The 12,938-nt window shown below is 41.3% G+C and overlaps 1 long non-coding RNA gene across 3 annotated transcripts in view; it reads right to left on the bottom strand.

Annotated features, from left to right (window-relative positions):
* Positions 1–3,491: 3,491 nt before the first annotated feature.
* Positions 3,492–12,938, bottom strand: part of LOC111265800 (uncharacterized) — a 46,470-nt gene continuing 37,023 nt past the window's right edge. For 2 of the 3 annotated variants that reach the window (XR_002683671.2, XR_002683670.2), the window contains 4 exons: positions 7,247–7,463; positions 5,171–5,381; positions 4,412–4,725; positions 3,492–3,924 (listed from right to left, as the gene is read on the bottom strand). This is a non-coding gene — a long non-coding RNA (uncharacterized LOC111265800). The remainder of the gene's footprint in view (positions 3,925–4,411; positions 4,726–5,170; positions 5,382–7,246; positions 7,464–12,938) is intronic. The other variant, XR_015313178.1, reaches the window with a different exon arrangement.

Below are 12,938 nucleotides of genomic sequence, written 5' to 3'. Positions count from 1 at the left end.
GATAGAAGCAGTTTCTGGCTGACATTGTCAATGACGCACTTCGACCCAAACAGCATTAGATCCAAATTCATACACAGCTCCAAGGACGCGAAGAGTAAGGTTTAAGTCCACCTCAAAATAATGTGTGCACCTTCCTTTCCAGAACAGCTTCAAACATCTTCTCTGGCAACCGTATCGTTTTCTAATAATAGCGCATCTAAATACGCAGAGGAAGCAGCTTTCACGCAACAAAATACACGCATGCAGATATTTCATTTGAGACAGAGAACTCCTCAATCAAACTTGAAAATATGTGAAATATCTAGATCGATTAGTCATTCATTGAACATTTTTTTTTCGGTATTTAGCCTAATTAGGATCATTGTAATTGATTTATTTTCAAGAAAAAATTAATGACATCCTGTGGAGTAATATGGGTCACCATATGAAGCACTAGTTGTTTCGTGCGAAGGAATCAGCGACTCGTTTTTCTATAAAAAGAGCCACATGAAGTTCTATTGCGTAGTATAGTACTGGTTGTAATGCGTCACATAATGTAACCTTGACGGGTTTCATTTTTTTCGAACGAGCACCAATCATTTACGCGCCACGTTTCAAAGGCAACGTGATCGTATCGAAGCAAGCACAACTGTCATGTCCATCCGTGACTCTGGTATATCTATGGTAATATCTATGTTAAATATGACGTTTTGTCCGAATGATGCATAAAGTCATCAAGATTTCTAAGGAGTTGCACCTTGAAGTCACCTAGTTCTTTCAGCTCCTTTTTGTAAAGCTAGGACAACTCTCATCCGGTTCTATATATCTTTTAAATGCAATAGTTCATTTAGCCTTACCTCAGCCTATCTTATATCGCCTTCATATATATATATAAATATATAAGAGTAAGTTAGTTTTGGTTCGCCTTTGGAAATGTAGCTTCGAGACGGGCAAAGCTGTCTAAAAAAGAAAAAAAAACGAGCTAGTTATTTTGTTTCTTTTTTTTTTTATTGTTTAACAAGAATTCGATGAAAGTTGAACTCCCGCTATAGCCCATCCAAAAAACAAATAGGGTAAAGCGAATTGTTTCCAACTCCTAGCGCCTAAAAAAACCTCTTTTCTTTGAAGTCAATGTTTTTTCTTTATTAGAAAAACAGAGCAGTTCATATAACACTTGTCCCGTACAACTCCAGCCAACCATATATATATATATGATATGTAAAAACCCACGAAGGATAATGGGATTTTTAAATGAATGGAATAACATATAAAAAAAAAAAAGTGAACTATTAACAAGCGCAACTCATTGTGTGGCCATTAGATCTCTATTATCACACTGATAGTATGCCTTTCAAAAGGAAATTCGAATTTACAACCAGAATAGTGTTGCTTGAGAAAGAAAAAGCAGAAACTTTGTTGTTTCTAAAACAACTGCCTTTCATTTTTTGCACACGCTTCGTAAACGTTTATTGAGGTATCAAAATATTAAAGCCCGTTCCTAGGCCCATAAATATTATATTATATATTTTGAAGTGTGTAATAATAAGGCATGATGGATTTTGCTTCATTTGAAAAAAAAAAAGGCATAAGGTTGCTCTATTGATGTTGACGACTATGGTGGCTGGTGCTCAAATACTCAATGTGTTGTTGAATCTAGATACGCAAGCAGATATGCCTACTTGGTAGAAAAAACAACGTTTCCGCCTAAGAAATAAATAATATTAGCTTTCGTTTTTGAGAAATGACATAACATAAAAATATACGACGTTATTGTAAATACTAAACGAACGGCACCAGACTCATACAAAGCCTTAGATGAATTGCAAAATGTTTACAGCCTTTTCTCTCCTCTGAATAGCCTCACAAGATGTTGTCCTGAATCGTGGACAGGATTTTAAATTTTCAAAAGCCTGTAGATGCGTCTGCTATCAGCTCAGTGGGGGCAAATCGTCGCGGTCGGAATATTAAGGTATGCTTAACTTGAATCGCTCTACAGTGGTCCAAAAAAGTGGAAGAACAGCCATTTCGCATTCGCTGTGAATCTCCTCTAAGCTAGAGTGCAGCACAATACGAAATCAGCATTCCTAAATCAATCCCGTCTCCACAATATCCATCTGCTGGCGTAAACTTACCGCACAGTTTTTTTTACTTTGGTAAAGTATATCAAAAATAATTCTTACATAGTTGCCAGTCTTCTTGCTTAAAGTTCGAGTGCAGCACTGTGACTCTTTATAACTTAAAATATATATATAAGATTTCCGAAAATCTCAAAAATCTAATAAACTATAAAATAAAAGAGTTCATTTTCAGTTTTGGCTCACCATACGCTATGTCCATAACCAGCTGTGTTCAATTGAGCAAATTTTATTGGAGTAGAAGAATCCTATTCGCTCGTAAGGCGCTCAGTGAAGTTTAGATGGTCTTCAACTTACACCTGTGATGGCGGTAATGTTCGAGTGCAACAAACTTCAAAGAGTTGGTACACGAAGCAAAAAATGATCTCGGTCCTGCTATTGTACAAACATCTGTGCATTCTATCATTGCTCGTTTATGGGCCCTACGTTTAAATGAAGACATTAAAATGGACGTAAGCGTAATGTAATTCTCGACCATTCATAACTTATAATGATGTAATTATCGATGCTATGATATTACGTTAACAAGAATAGACTGGTAGAGATAAACAGGGTTTACACATGAGCACAGGCGGTTTTTTTGGAAATATTAGCTTATACGAACACTGATTTCTTTGGCGATAGCCGTTCGTTTTAAGCTGGGCTAGAAGGCATGTTTACCTTTGTTTATGACTTAAAATCCGTTAATCAAGCCCCCATCAGTTTAAGGAGAAAAAAGCAAGCTACCCGAGTTGCTTGCTAAGCGGTAAGAACAAAGTCAAAGAGCTACATTTTAATTGTTTCTGTTTCTTTATCTCAATACAAACATTTTGGATCACGATGATTTAGTTAACGAGTAAATAGCGTTAGCACAACGTTATAGTCTTCCTTTTTATCTACATGTCACTGTCAAGTAGCATTTTCTCCATTTTACATAGAAACACACAAATGAGAACCTATATGAGGTGTGTTCTTTCGCTACATTGCTTACTCTTCAGCGAAAATTTTCGAGTTCAATTTTTGCTCGCATAGAACATAATCGATAAGACATTTTAGACAGCAAGTAATAAAAAAGAAAAATGCTACACCGTAACGGGGACTGAAAGAGTTGAGTATTTGAAAAGACCTATTTTTGCAAGGTCAGCCGCGAGGTATTAGCTGATGCTTTTTTATTAGTATACACGAAGATTTTTTTTTTATCTAAAGAGCGTAAAAATTGCGCCACTAGCTGATAGCTCCAGTATGACGCTATCGTCATACGGGCAGCCGGTTAGCAGTGCACGATAACCCTGAGGAAACAGCTTTCGCGAGAAAATAATTTTTATTCTAGAAAGAACATGAAGCCTATTTACACCTCTAAATTTCTGATAAACAAACAGTACGATACAGGAGAGTGGTGTAAAAAAGCGCAATGTTTTATTAAGAATCCATTACATTGACATAAAAATTCAGCTCGGGAAAACAGTTTACGAATCGAACACCATCAATCTACTCTGACCAAGTAATAATTAATTTGACCAGCACAGAGAGAAAAAGCAAGCCATAATGAAATAACATAGCGACAGATTGTGGAATAAAAAAGAACAACTTTCTTGTTCTCCTTATGCACCTGATTGAGGTAGCTGATCTGGGGGTAGCACCGATAAGATGACGCCGACTCTTCTCCGCTGTTGGCTGATCCTCTTTCTCACGTGGGTGCGGTACTTCAATTTCTGCTGCTGTTGGCCTGTGTCCTAAGACTGGCTACTTCCAGTACGCATCCAGAGGATATTCGAGGTAGGTACCATGAGTTAATAGATTGTCCATCTATTTTGTTGGATCATCCGATCAGCTGAGAAGAGAATATAAAGCGAAGGAGCCCAGAGTAAGAGGTGATCTTGTGACAATATGGCAGACTTCAATTACCTATTAGGTATTGATACAAAAGTACTTAATAATATTAAGTCAGCTGATCGGCCATGACAGGGTTTTATGAATAGAGATTTTTTAAGCGATAAATGAATTGGAAAGTATTTGACTTTCGAATTTACGAACAAAAATATATAAGGCTATTATTATAAACTTTTAAAGCTGTGGTGTGAAAAAAACAGTTTGCTCATGACCCAAAATAAAGTTTGACTCGCTATTTGATGTAAGAGATGAAGCCACAAAATGCAATGTCCCTTTCGAAGGTGCTGGGGGTATTAGCAATTCAGTGTTCCCTTATAATAGGCATTTAAAAAATAAGTCTTTTGATGCCTAACAGCGAAGCGGCTTGTCGCTATCCATTCAGAAATATCCTCAATGCTTTTGCTTTCTAATGGCAAGAATATACCTACCGTTCAAATACTACAGCGACAAAATAAGCAAGGCAGAGTTGATGGAGTGGGCAAACGAACCGACATGTCGTCACCTAATGCGCGTTTCACGATTTGCGTCACTTCCACTGCCGGACGCCTGGTTACCATGACTCGGGAGGCGCACCCCGAACCCAACACATCCGGCCTGTTTCAACAGCCTAACCTGAATGTTCCGAGTTTTACGTCTGCCACCATCGTTGGGTGTTCCATCGGACAGCTGGCTCCCAGCACGAAATGAAGAGCGCGTGTGTGTGTGCGCGTGCCCGCATTAGAATGTAGACCATAACGTTTCCCTAAGATTAGCAGGCAAATACGTTACTATGATGAGAACATTTTTGACTCATATTAACAGAGACATAATTGCTCTGCTCGTCCTCGTATTAATGATATATTGCTACCTTTAAGTAATACATCGCCTGATTACTGAACACTTTTATAATTCGTATTTCAAATATCTCTTATTGAAAACTTGTTGTCAATAAGAGGGGTGTTGTCAATATTTGAGGGGTAAAGAATACAGTTGGACGATGAAATCGATCGAATCTGTCTTTGAGTACTAAAATATATGGGAAAAATCATATAAAAGCGTTATGTGTTAAAATAAGCAATTATGTGAAAGCCACCACATCTGACAAAAACTAGTAAATGGTTATATAATGACTTTGGTAATAATATGTCATATTCAAAGTAAAATTACTTAAAAGCATGCATATTGTATAGCCCGAAAGATATGCGTACTTGAAGCCAACTAAGCCCCGCTCTTTTTACCGTCGCGTGGTGAACAAGACCTACACCTTATAGGTTAGAAACCTTTAAAAGTATTCCCTTGTTTAGAGCTACTGGGAAGTGTTAAAGCCTTCGGCCCACCTAGGTGTTCACGAGGGTGTCGCTCATGTCTGTCTGGACAAACATTGAAGATTAGTCCTCTGTAGTTCGGGTTACCTGAATACTAAGAAAATAAACAGACTTTTGAGACGTACGTACTGTAATTGATACAGTCACAAGTTACTGGCCTTTGTGCGCATACAGGTACAATGAAAGTGTGCTCGCAAATGAGCAATGGCTGTCTGTGTGTATGTAATAAATCAGACTGGTGTTATGCTATCTATCAATCAATTCCATCCTGTATTAATTTCCCTCGACGCTGTATGGACCGCATCGCATGGTCTTCATCTGGATGATGCTTGCTAGAACAAGATAATAATAAATGGATGGATAGGGTCCACTCGATAACGAAGTTGCTGCCTACACGAGGAATTTAATCTATCAAAATGTTATTAATCGACGGCAGAAGCGGCTCCTGATACTACACACTAAACGGCCGCTACAGAAGTGTGTATCCGATGCTAGTATTAGCGCTGTGGTCGCCATCCGCTGCCGCTGCCGAGTGCTGGACAGCATAAACTTATTCTCCCTTCAGGACTCTGCGTAGCGGCTTCATTCGCCTCGGAATGTTCGGAACGGGACGGCTAGCGATCCGTACCCCCTGCTGCCGTATCGAAAATCGTCTAGCGATGTGGTGCTTCAACGAGCCGGTATCACAGAGTCGCATGTTACTTGTCCTCTGAATATATTACACACACACACAACTTTTCCAAGGTAGCAACTATCCCGTGTTACTTGGTAATAGTGAACGCAGTGTGGTCAGGCTTTCGTCATTCCAAGGAGCGAAGAAACTAAGGTAGGGAAAAGACGTAGGGAACGTTGCTTCACTAATTCAACCTCCTCATTTCCTATATAACGATTCCTCTTGTCTCACTCGAGGGATGAGCTCAACTCAGCTCACAAGAGATTGAGAAGCATGAACGTGGTTTACATTTAGTCTGTTACCTATAAGTATCACTAGCAAACGCCGTCTGTCTTCCACTGAAGGTCCATTTCACTTTGCTTCATGATAGTACACTAAAAAGTTAAATTACATCTTCAGCATCGCGCAAAAAGGATGCTCCTGAGAATAACTTTTATGCTTAGTTATCGCAAGACTAGTAGTAGCCGGTTTAATGAGCTCAAAAAATTCCACAATTACGGCTCCGCCTTATTGTTGACGACCCAGAACTTGCACATATCCTTTGTGGACTCCTGTGTTAAATTTAGAGATATTGCATTTTTCCGCAAACTGTTTTTATTCGATGTTATCTGTATAGAGTTGGCAAAACTGAATATATCTTAATTTTATTGATGGGTATCTCTACATTGAAATGAAGCAGATTTAACTATTACAGAATTTTGTTCTTTAGTGCAGATAACTTCCAAGCTTCCCTGTCGTTTGAGAAAACGTTTACTGAGCTAACGGCAATAAGTTGCCGAGAATTTTCATAGAAGCAGTAATGTTATATAGTTTGCTTCGAAAATAGAAGGTTGTGTGGCATTTTCCAGGATATAAAATGTCAGACCGACGCAGTCTTTTGTCATCATAAATGTATAAACGGATTGTCTGTAAGAGTTCATGGTAGTGATGGACAGGCGCCGAGCCTTTACTGGTTCTCTTCCTGGTTTTACTCCTCCTGACAGCTTGAATTATTTTAGAGATTTCAAATTAAACTATCAGACGTTAAAATAACTTTTGGGATACGATCTCGTATAAAATCGGCTTACAGCTAGCTTTTCGATGCTCCATAAGCGGTACTATATATTTTCTAATAGATTAACACTAATCAGCAAGTGGGCTACTACAATAATTTCCTCTGTAACTTACAACTTATAATTCGACTGTAGCTACTGGCCGGGCTATTATTGAAGTCGCACGCCCAACATATATCGTTGTCATTAGTTGGTTCCATAATCCATTTCTTGTAGCGTGCGCTGCTTACTTACTGGGTAGTTCGCAGTAAAGGTTTTGCTCTCTGTCTTTATACTGTTCATCCAGGCGTTAGAATGGTCTCTTGCATTTGAGATCGTGGTCACTAGTGGCCATGCTTTCCTCCGCGGGTCTCTGTCCACCCGTCGTTCCACTCACCGATGCCCGTGACGTGTCCGAAGAGGCTGAGTTCGCCTCTTGCTAAGCTCGTCAATGATTCACTAGAAGTGGTGACTTGCAGGGAAAGAGTCGAAAAAAGAAGAGCAGATATACAGTACTAATGCACAAGAGATCCACGTTAGTTCGGTATCGTAGCCGCTAAGACTGGGAACCTAAGCCAATGCGTGACGCACGATGGCCGAATGGGGGCTTCGCTTCTGTTGAATAAAGCCGGCTTTTGCTTCTAAATAATAAGAAAAATTTTGCCGTTTGCCTGTTGTTGAGCAATTTTTTCGTGGAGCTTTTATCAATGAAAATACTTAAAATCTTACTCGAGCATTCTCTAAATGACTTGTAAAAATAAGTAGGATTTAGAGGCAACGTTGTCGGTTAAGTTTTTTTCAACAAAACTTATTTATTTAAATTACATATAATATTTGACATGATAGTCTGTACTGGCTTTGTCCCGATTTATTGTATTCGACCAAATATTGCACAATAAGTAAAGTGGCAAGCCAGAGGATAGTCAGTCAGTGCAGGGATTCATCGTGTTTAAAACAGTAAGTTATTGCTAAAATAGCCGGTGCTCGTAATGAGCGTTCGGCCCGCGACGTGTGACTCGAATTATAAAAACAGTGTAAAACTATCTAGTATGTAATAAAATACCCCTGTTTCGCACGAGGAATTAATACTATGCGGGTCCCATGGAAATTCGGGGCATTTTTCAATGTTCAGATAGCAATGGCCATTTAAATCATGCAGTATCGGAAGCCCGTCGTGCAAGCCAAGAAGCTGAAGCAGACGACAAAAATAATGTCATTACTTCGCAGGTTTCCTAAACATATACACTTCATAAGCTCAGAGACTAGGTAGATTTCTGGTTCTAATCTATACCGTCAGTCAAATATGAGTACCCAATGTTTTACGGAAATTATTCTGCGATCTGAAAGTTTAGCGTTGGTGGAGTTTATGAGATTTATTTAAATCTCGTAAACTCTGGCTGGGGGATGAGTTCTATCGTTAAAAACCCGATGCAGAAATTTAGGCGAAATTGGCAAATGAGATTTAAGCAAGCAGATGCGTTTTGACTTTTTATTGATGAAATTTATAAATTTGTCTCCGTGAACAAACCGTATAGGATCAAACTTACGATATATTTCAGTAAGCGTAAAGTGCTCCAGTGTCTGTCTCATTGTTATCAGGTATGATTGTTGTTCGGAAACAGGAACTGACGTCTGAGCAGAATTAACTCAGAGGACTGTACGTGATACTTTGTCGCCCATCCTTTTTAACGGAAACAAAAACTAATAAAATCGAAATTCATTGAAGGTTCTGAGACATAGCCGAGGTTCAGTGATTTCTTGAATAATTCATGTACTGACTTTAACTAAAGTCGTTCATGCAAGACATTCCAAGATCCTCGTACTGGGTCGTAAAGACTGGGCTAGAAGGAGTACTGGCCAAATCGATTTGCAAAATAATGTTTTGAGTTTATCCGATTTCGCACAATAACAAATCCGGTAGTATAAACAAGAAATTGGTTGCAAGTTACCTTAAGCAATAATTAGAAAAAAGAAAAACCAACCTGTAACAGCGCCTGAAAAGAAGTGTATAATGTGAATACAGCTTTGATTCTAGCTATAGACTTAAGAGTTTATCGTTATTAATGAAAATACCGCTTAGAAACAGGTATCTAGTTTTAACAGCATTAACAGTGAACGGTAGCTGCCTTAAGCGGCACCACAAAATCACTTAAGTTGTTTGCCAGAGTTTACCAAAAATGCAACCAAAATGATGTAGGATTTCCACATTCTTAAAAGTTTCGTAAATTTTCAAGTAGTCTGGAATCTCGATAGATGGGATCTTGTAGAGGCTGTGGGTCTGATCGCCAAGCACGGCAAAGCGCACTGTATCTTTTCATAGTTAATAATATGTAAAATCAAACCAAGTTATTAGCCTTGTCTCGCTTGGTAATTCCTATAGTTATTATTTTTGGGTGCAATAAATTAAGGAAACGTAATTCTTCTTACTGATAAGAAGCCAGGAGAAAACGCTTGCCGCTTACCATATACTATATATACAGCTGAATGCGGGGAAGTTTTTTTCTATATAAAGTACTTTATTCTGAGCTCACGATACATTTTTGTGATGATTCTATCACCTAAACGTCGGTCAAGGAAGGGAATCTGTTCCCTTTTAGTGGCGTAAGTCATCATGGGACTTGATGCTAGAAAAACAGGTGTGCTCAGCAAGCCAGTAATGGTCACTCCGCCGAGTCATCTGAGTCTGTCCAGTAACGGCAACCGCAGCAACATCAGCAGCTATAATAATCATCGTGATGAACAGATGGACAGACATATCCGACAGACACAGGACCAAGGCGACCACAGCAGCAGCAGAAACAGCCGCCAGGCCAGGAGCAGCAGATCGAATCGAACGCCGTCGCTGAGCCGAGACCAGACATCGTCCGGGACAGGCGCTACTGAACGGGTCTCCGCTATCCCTGAGCGGCCAGGACAGCCGGCGAAGAAGAATCAAGACGTGACAGCAGTAGTAGAGGCGGCAGCAGACCAAGGAGTGGGGAAGAGAGCAGGGAGGACCAATAAAAAGAAAGCAGCTCCCATCTGATCATCCAGTCATCCCCCCAACTCCCCTTACTGTCTCGTCCTCTCTTAGGTCCCCTTTCGTAACTCCTCTGCTGGCGCTGCCGCTTCTCATCCTCCCATTCACTAGCCGCGGTGCTTTCTCTGGCAGCGATGCCCCGTGCCGCCACTAGCACCGCCACATCCCACAAGAAAGCTTAGAAGCTCAGAGAATTGGAAGAGAGGGTGGGTACAAAGCCGCACGTCGGCTTTGCCCCGATGTCCCCTCACTTCTCTCCAATTCATCGTTTGGTATCGCTGCCGCTGCCGCCACCGCCCCGCTGCTGCCGCCGCTTCCGCCACCAGCGGCAAAAGTAGCAGCAGCAGCAATAGAAGCACCACGACGACGGCAGCCGGTGCCGCTACAGCTACCGCGGCCGGTTTCTTTCCGCCGGACACCTCTCCCGCACGTCTTCCCAGCCCCCCAAAGCATGCAGCTTGTGGCCCTCTTTACCAAACTGGCTGACTGTGGCTGGATAGTTGCTATGTTGGATCTCCTCTCTTTGCAGCAGCAGCTAAACTGTCTACGATGGAAGAAACATCCATCCCTTCTTTGCCTCGAAGAGCTACCAATCCTCATCCCGGGAGCCACCTCTCGAGTGTGTTGTCTTCTAGACCCTTGCCAAGTGCTGCCGCTGTTATGGTGGTTGCTGAAGCGTCTATTTTTGCCGCTGTTGTTGGCGCTGTTACTGCCTGTCTCCCTTTCCGACTCTTGCAGGCTCGCTGTGACGTCACCCTGCGTCAAAGCAAGGCGACGTCAGTCAGGGTGGGCGGGTATGCTGACGGGGGCAGATGGGACTTCGCCAAAGGGGAACTAGAGAATATAAGGGATGATGAAGGGGAAGGGCGGACCTGGCCGGGTGACGGGTGGGACCAGCCAGTCAGCCGCCATCCTAAATCCAATTTGGGACGCCCACGTTACAGAAGAAGCTTGGAAGGGAGTGAGCGGGCAAACTATCTAGCGAGTTGGTGAACGAGACCACGTCGAGGGCCCGGCCGGACCGACCGATCGACCGACGGAGGTCCCTTTGGGACGAGGATGGGGTGAGGAAGCGGAGGAGGAGGAGGAGGAGGAGGAGGAAGAGGAGGAGATGGAGGAAGAAGGAAGGGCCGATGTCGACAGAGGACGACAAGGCAGCGTGGAGGGAGCAGCACATACTGCGGTGGCAGTGGTGGCGGACGAAGAAGGGAAGAAGGACCGAAGCTGATGGTCGCACCAGGAACACACGCACGTCGGGAAAGATAGAGTAAGAAGGACAAAAAGAACGGGTCCAGAGGCAGACGTCGAAACACGAGCTGACAAGCCAAGAGGCAGGCAGGCGGTAGCGGCATGCCATCACCACTATCGCCACTACAACAATAAAGGACGGCGTCCCGAAACAGGACAGGAACAACACGGCCCACACGAATGGTAGTCGGAAGTTTTTTGCCGTTTAAGGGCCGCATCCGACTTTCTGATAACGGCGCCACTAAACCCAGCTACTCGCTATGGCTCACAATCTCACATCTGTCTGCAGAAACTAGTTTGCGAAGCTCCATTTTGTAGAACAAATATTATAGGTGCACATACGAGAAAAATCTCGGATAGCGTTCTCACTCAGTACAAAACGCTATGGCAGTATTTATACTCCCTTCATCAAGAAAATATGCTCGAAAAAAAAAAAACAGAAATCGCCCGTATATTATTTGCGGTTACGAGTACCTGTTGTTTTCAAATTGATGCAGCCACTACGCGCTAGCGGCATATCGCGCCTATTTTGTATTGGCTGTCTTGTTGCTCGTGGCCTGACAAAGGTCTCTGAATAGAAATATGAGTAAAATAGAATATTTGCCTATGATTGAAGTTCTTTTAGGGGAGAACATGCACGATTGCCCTTTTAACTTGAAACTTCGGGGTATTATAATGGTATGCGTAAGATTGCATACTGCTTTCTTTCTTGGTCATAATTAATAGTACAAATCAGAAGAAGGTAAGCCTTGAACGTTTTAGTTGCGAGGGCTCTTGGAGCTAAAGGACGCGCCTCGTCCTCAAAATAGAACGCAGGAAAATTACTACCGCTTTTAACGTGTGGATATTCATGTATTCTTTCTGACTTTCCGGAACTAGTTGCCTCGACGATATGTTTTTTCCCAACATTTCTGATGACTGCTATTGTGCTGACCTCTGGTAGTATAGAGTGCGGGATCTCTTTCTGTATACGGTAAAAAATAAAACGGCGTCATTATTAGCAAGACTTCGAAAGTGAAAACGCTTTTGGGTAAAATATTAATGGGGTTTTATCGTGCGCGTAGGCCTCATACGATTATAGGTATTAATGGCATATGATTATCTGTGACGGCTACGAAGCTCTAACGACTGTGAAGTTGATCCTTTGAAATCGAAATTTGCTTAAATAAGCTGACTCCTTAGGTAACTCTACGGAGCTTTCAGGAACTAGCAGTATTATTTTTTTTTTAAATAAAAATAGGTGCGACAATGAAGGTTTAACGAATTTTCATTCGAGGTGTTTGCCCTAGTCACATTGATGGACACTAAATGGCGCAAGCAAACCAACGAGTTGCAGAAATATTTTTCCTTTTTTTTGTAAAAAGTTTTTAGACGAACTGTTAGGCTCTAATTGAGGGCTCCTTCATTCCGAATTTGGCCCTTGTGTTAATCCTTATAAAAGTCTGCAGTGAGTGAGTGAGCTATGTAAAAACGTAAAAAGTATGTTTATGTTTTGAGACGTCATAAAATTGGAACAATTTTCTCTCTATTGTTTTTGCGCTGAATATAGTAAGATGCCCAGGACATATAATAAAATAATATTTTGACACAAACACATTAAATGAATTGGTCAAATATGATGGACCAAAGTATCGATAATCAATTTTTAAGATGAAAAACTTGTCGAGCTTGATCAAACGT

Source organism: Varroa jacobsoni, unplaced genomic scaffold (assembly GCF_002532875.2).
Source record: "Varroa jacobsoni isolate VJ856 unplaced genomic scaffold, vjacob_1.0 scaffold_1012, whole genome shotgun sequence".
NCBI classification, from domain to species: domain Eukaryota; kingdom Metazoa; phylum Arthropoda; class Arachnida; order Mesostigmata; family Varroidae; genus Varroa; species Varroa jacobsoni.
This window is presented reverse-complemented; position numbering and strand designations above follow the sequence as displayed.